The sequence below is a fragment of the Buceros rhinoceros genome, unplaced genomic scaffold (assembly GCF_000710305.1).
Source record: "Buceros rhinoceros silvestris isolate BGI_N320 unplaced genomic scaffold, ASM71030v1 scaffold18065, whole genome shotgun sequence".
Lineage (NCBI taxonomy): Eukaryota > Metazoa > Chordata > Aves > Bucerotiformes > Bucerotidae > Buceros > Buceros rhinoceros.
In genome coordinates this window covers 13938-20489 of record NW_010413601.1, presented here as the reverse complement: position 1 = coordinate 20489, position 6552 = coordinate 13938, and positions in this window count along the sequence as shown.

Here is a 6552-nt window from a genome sequence, read left to right as displayed (position 1 = left end):
GGAGAAATAAGTGTAGCTGGTCATGGGTAAAAACGAGCAGGTGAAAACTGAAACAGAGAGGTGTCCCCTGAGCCACGGAAAATCCTGAGCCACGGAAAATCCTGAGCCAAAAAGTGAATATCGTAGCATATCTAATTCAGAATAGAACAAGCAGTAGCTCTGTGGTGCATCCCTTCTCTAGTAAACTGGGTATCTGTAATGTCTTGGCTTTGAATTTCAACATATTTGCAACATGGTGAAACAGAATAATGTAATGAAACTACCGTTTGGCCACTTCTATTATTCTTCCTTAGCCTCCTGTTTCAAATTGCTGTTAAAACGTCAAAACACAGCAGTGCTTATAAGTATGCATCTGGAAATTAAGCGACCATTTTGGTAACTACTCACAGTAAGACACATAGGTGTTAGTTCTTTTTGCAGAGCATGGGGAGTTCCGTGCAGAAATTCTGTTAACAAATAATAACATTTGTGTGTGTAACTCTCTGTGCATCACTTTGAAAGGTAAACTGTAGCATAAGAATTAGATAATTTTAGTCTTTGAAAATTATGCTTTTCAGATCAGTCAAATGTTTCTGAATAATTATGATCAAATCTTACATTGTTTTCTTTCATTGATGGAGAACTTGGGTTATTGTGCATCTCAATGCTTTGTCTTGTACTGGAGAAAGTTGCAAAGGAAAGATTACATAGGTGCTAACGTGATCTTTTTGTAAGTGCACAGTTTATGAATACAGATGGAAACCATGTAACCGAATGAGCAACGGGACAAGCGACAGATATTAACAATAATTGCTCACAACAAAGATCTGTTCTATATAGTCATATATAGAGATCTTATATATGGACAAAAAAAAAAAGACATTTGACATCTAGTAGTATTTTGTGGGCCAATGGTAAAATTTTATATTACACAAAATCAAACTGTACTTTAAAAATGTTTTCTTCTGACTATAAGCCTTAATGCTGAGGTTTTCAGTGATCCAAAAAGTTTTTCTTTCCTGCTGTATTCATAGTGGAGACACTTTTTAGAGATGATGCAAAAAAAACACCCTGCAAGCTTTCTTTTAATATGATGCTTTCCCGAGTTTCTTCAGGGTGCAGAATTGGACAGTTACCACGCAAAACCAGGTTTTCTTGCAATGTGTCTAGTATTCTTCTCACTTTCCATATTGAAAATAGACTGGCAATAGCGTTTGTTTGCAGTATTTTGGCACTTAAGCTTCCAGCTTTTTATGGAACCTGTAACTGCAAGGGAAGAAGAATTAAAGTACTGCTAAAAAAATCAACTACTTCTTTAAACCACTGTAGTTTGATTTAGAGGAATTTCATGCTTGTGGTTCTTCATTTCATCTGAACCTGTTCATGAATCTATGCACTAGTTACAGCCTCAGGTTTATCAGCATTTTTGATGTAGGCAATTTGTATTAAGATGAGTGGGATTAATAGCAGATTTGTGAAGGATTGAACAATGGCACATTTAAAATGTGGGGTGTCTCTGCTGAGAGGTATGAGTGGCCAATTCTGCTCTCCTAGGAGAACTGTCATGAAATCTGGTGCTTATTTGTTTGGGTTTTTTTTCTTTTTAGAGTCGTATAAAAACTTTTGCCAGGCAAAGTTTGCATCTGCTACTCCTGAAGTTGCTGACACATCTCCCATTGATTTCAGTGGAAGCAGAGTTGGCCACCAGCTGGACCCAACATATTTAAAAATGCTTCTTCCCTGCGTGCACCCCAGTGTGCAAATAACTCTGCTGTTGGGTGTCACATTTTATTGGTGAAAATATATCAGTTTTAACTATCAATTGGCTATGAAAACATCTTGTTGCAAAAAGATCAAAACCAGGAAAAAGCGTACTCTGTGAAAACAAATAATCCCCCAAAACAAACAACCTCCCTCAACTTGCAAATCCTCGGGAAGCTGCTGGCGTTGTAAAGACGGGAATTTTCCACTTTGGGGACATAGTAAGAGTCAAGGCTCCGGGGTTCTTTTCCAGGCTCGTGCTTGTGCAGCACTGTGTGCGTGGTAGCTGTGTGCCTCAGCTGATCCATTTTGGAGATGAGAAGATGTCTGTGTCATCCTACATTTCAAGAGGAGGTTGAATCATAATTTCAAAGGTTATAAAACTTCCATGCATAGTATCTTCACAGAAGCCACTTGCACAAAACTACTTCTAATATGTTTTGCTTCCGAGGGAAATAAGGGAACAAAAGAGTTTAAAAATAGGTGAAAAACAAGGCAAAAAGCCCATCCTGAAGCTGAACCGAAATTTCATTTATAAGTTATGAGAAGAATCATGTACAAGTAGATGTTTTTTAAAGAGCCGTCATGGAAAGCCAGGCTTTTAACCTCATCTATGTTTACTACAGGAAAAGGTGGCATGATGTCTTCATAGATTATGTGAGATGACATATTTTTGTCACCCAGCTCGTTCTCCTAATGTAAGCAACAAGATCTTCAAATAGTTATTGTCTGAGAAGCCTCTTAGTCATGATTTAGTAACTGCCAGCAATAGAGACTATCACTTCTCTTAAGCTGTTCCTATAGCTAAATGCTACTACTGTTACATAAAATAAAAATTCGTAATCCACGAACTGAGTAAGTCAGCTGCCTCTACCTCTTTTCCAGTATGATTTCTCTGTCTTCAGCTTCTCACCACTGTGTCTTACACCTTTTCCTTGTAGACTGAAGTTGTCCATTATCAGATTTCTCGTGTTGGTAGTCAGAAACAGTTAATGTAGTTCACGTCCGGACCAATAAGCTCAGTAGATTGAAAGCCTTGAATTGCTGATGAGAAGGCATGCTTCATTCTCTGATCACTCTCATGGAGCTTCGCCAAACCAAGTCCAATTTGTTAGCATTCTTCTTGGTTTGTGGACAACAACTTGCGATGCAGTATTCCTACAGTGACATGCCCCTGCATGTGGAGAAGTAAGATAGCCTTAGGAATCCTATATAATAGTTCTTGTTATCCTTTCCAGAGTTGTGTGACTTTGGGAGTTGCCATTCCACTGATTTTTCTCTAAGACCTTCCATTCTTCCCCAGAGTCATGGCCTCCTAGAACAGAATCCTCCATTTATTATTATTATTATTACATCTATAGCTGGACATACAGAGGTTTGGACATAACGAGTCTCACATTGTTTGCTTCTACTCAGTTTAATAAATGATGCTGGACCCAGCCTGCTGCTATCCAGGGAAGCCCAAAGGATCTTGCCTTAGGATCACTATAGGGTCTAAGATGACTGACTTTTGTCAGATATTTTCCAACTCTTGTCCACCTCAGATGTCAAAACATCCTGGTATTTTTCTGCCAGTTCTGCAGACTCAGAATTTGTTGACTTCTGAAATTTGATATTGTCCCCTGCTGGCCACAATCCAAGTACAGACGTAACCCAGGTGGATGTACCAAGCTCTCAGAAGGTGACCAGCTCCCAAGTGACAGGGAGACCAGTGCAAGGTTGCTGTACTGGGCCCCCATTTTCCCAAGGAGGCGCCTTAGTGTTCTGTTTTGCCATCTTTCACCATCCATGCCTGACTTACCATAGGCTGGTTTGTCACCTAGGACAACAAAAAGGGAGGTGGGGGCTAGGGACGAATCGCGTCAGGTCTTGAGTGGGCTTTTAGTGACAAGGAGACTATACCACCACAACACTGAGTTCTGTCCGATGCTTTAGCTCTTAAGCCATTTGGTAACTGTCCTCGTGGGTTACTTAATCAAGAATTTTGTCTTACAGGATTGGGTCACACTTCCAGTTTATCAAACTTAACCAAAGTGCTATTTTCACTATTCGCAAAACTGGAAGATAACCTTCAGAAATCTGAGGAAGTCTATTTTCCTTAAATCTGTATTGACACAGTTATTACATCATGATGCCAGTATAAAAGTGCCGTCAGTTTATAGTAGCTTTCTTTAATTTTGTGTTAATTAAGCTCAAAATCAGCTATTCATCTGTTTTTCCTTGAATTGACATCAAAGTCACTGCAGTGGGTTTAGTATCAGTAACTTCTTTAAGAGTGTCATTGCACATTAGATTTCTCCCAGTTCTCCAGGATTTGGTATCTGTTCCAAACTTTCTGAAAAACCTGTATTAATAAACCAGAGATCCCAGCTAGCTCCTCTTCTATATTTGGCTGCAAGTTATTAAAATCTGAGAATTTAACATATGTAAATTTCATACATCCTTCTGGATTAATACTGAAATGTACTCACAATATCAGCTGCTGTATCATAGAAACATGTTGGGCATGGCTGCCTTTTCTGTGTTGTCACTGACAATCTGAACATTTCCACTTCATTACTTTAATGCAGAGTGAAAACCAGAAGAGATCACTAGATTGTCGAGTTCAGCCTTCTGAACGTCATAAATATTATTCAAATTCCTTAAGAAGTGTGCAAAGTTTCCGTAAGACAGGATGAATTATGTATGGCAGTATACAGTGAGCTGGTGCTGGTGCAGCTGTCCCCAATAAGCCTTATGTACGTGTCTCAGCCATTGCTTCCTTGCGCAGAACACCCCCTCCTTACGTGGAACCCGCCTTTTGCAGCTTTGGATAAGGAAAGTGAATAAACCGTTGTATTAAGACATTTAAATCAAGTTTAAGGACCAACTAGTGTAATGAAATGCGGACTGAGAAAACACAATTTGTTTGTGTCTACGTGTTGAAATGATTTTTCCTATTTTATAGGGAAATTTTTATAATTTTTCCCTGTTGGAAACTTCTGTCTGTTAATCCCTAGTTACTGAAAACTGCAAAAACAATGACCAGTTGTTGCTTTCTTGTGTCCTCAGTCTTATCCTAGCTTTTGTTGGAGACAATACAGTGGCTTTCATGGGTAACAATAAGACTGTTATGTTTCATTGTGGGTTTTTCAAAGCTGTACAATGTTCTAGCCGTTGTAGAAGGATTGCAGTCAGCTGAATGAAACTGTATTGTCGCCAGAAGGAGAGAGATTCAGCCTGGGAGGTTGGGACTTGTGCCACGTGTAGGAACCTAGTCAGGGAAGATAGCACTGTGCTACATAGCGTACTTTTATTTTTGGTCTCTGCTTCAGTAACATGAGTATCTAGTAATAGTTGCCGCAAGCTACTTATTTTTGCCTCTGCTGTGATCATTTGGTTTTGGGCAATATTAATTTTGTGGCTGTACTAAGTTAGGGCACTGTTTACGAGGGCGTCAATGGCATGGCTGTCTCACTTGCCCTGGCAGCAGTTTCTCGTCCACATGACAGGTCTATTCTTGACCTCTGGTTTTTGTCATTCCCATAAAATCATACCCGGACATCTATGCCAGCAGGATCGGCACTTTTTCTGGGAGCAGGGTCTTTCCAGCTTTTTCTAACTTGGTGCCTCCCAGTTGCACGCTGGAGGTGTTCTGATAACACTGTGTGAGCATTTGCACATTTCTCAGCTATGGTTCATATTGCTGGGATCGTCCATGCTTTTGTAGTGGCAACTGACTGCGCAAGAATCATGGAAGTTGTGTGGCTGCCCAAGGTCATTGCAAAGAGGATGAAGTTTCGAAGCTTGCAAATATGTGGGCTGAGGGTGTATTTGTGACACAGCTGTCCTGCTTTTCAAACACAATGCCCTAGATTTTCAGTGCTTTAGCTTCTGAGAACTCTTAAGTGTTGTCTGGATTTGTGGGAGGTCGAGAGAGGGAGTGAGAGAAAGCAGGAATCTTAGTAATTAAGACTTGCTCCTTGGGACAAGAAGGGAAGTCCATGCTTTAATTTGGGTTATGGTTGGAGGAGGATTTGCCTTTCCGTAGCCAACTGGAGAAGCCTCTTCATGTGCTGCTCCTCCTGGTGTCTTTGAAGGTAATAATGCAGGAAGATCTGAGATGTGCCAACAGTTACTTGCTTCCAGGCAGTGAGACCTGGGAAAATCGTTCCATTTATTGGTCGAATGCTATTTGACTATTCATGGTCTTAAACATTCTTCCTGATGAAATAAAGGGTGTTTTGATTGAACAATAAAGCTTGTGACCACAGGTATTATTCTTAACTATATATAGATGGCTTTTGGTGGTTCTTCCATGACTGCGCTGTGACTGTTTGTATAATTTACCATGGCACTGTTAGTCATCAACAGACTGCATCAACACCCTGGCTGAGGGTGTCTTCAGGAGATAAGGAGACAGGGAAACAAGGTTCACTTTCCTCTAAGACATTGGAGTTTGGTCACAGCTAGAGATAGGATGTTGAGCAGAAGGAACTGGTGCTCTTAGCTGTCTTAAAATCTATTATGAGTTTGGTTAGCATATCTTGTCCGTGCATGCAGGGTTAAACCCGTCATAAACGAGGCTGGGAAGGAGTCTGTCTCTGTGTGAGGTCCTCGGAGGCTTCTGGTTCTTTGTCTTCCTCTGTAGTGCAGAGGTTGCTGGCTTAAGCTCACCTGGTGCCGTAGATGTGTAGGTGATGCTTTTATTTTTCTTGTAGCCATTGTATTTATAACTTCCGAAATTTTACTATATGCCTTGTGCTATTTTTGGCTGAGGGAACTCTGCATAGACTATTATTATATTAAAACATCAAAATGGAAGTTCTGGGA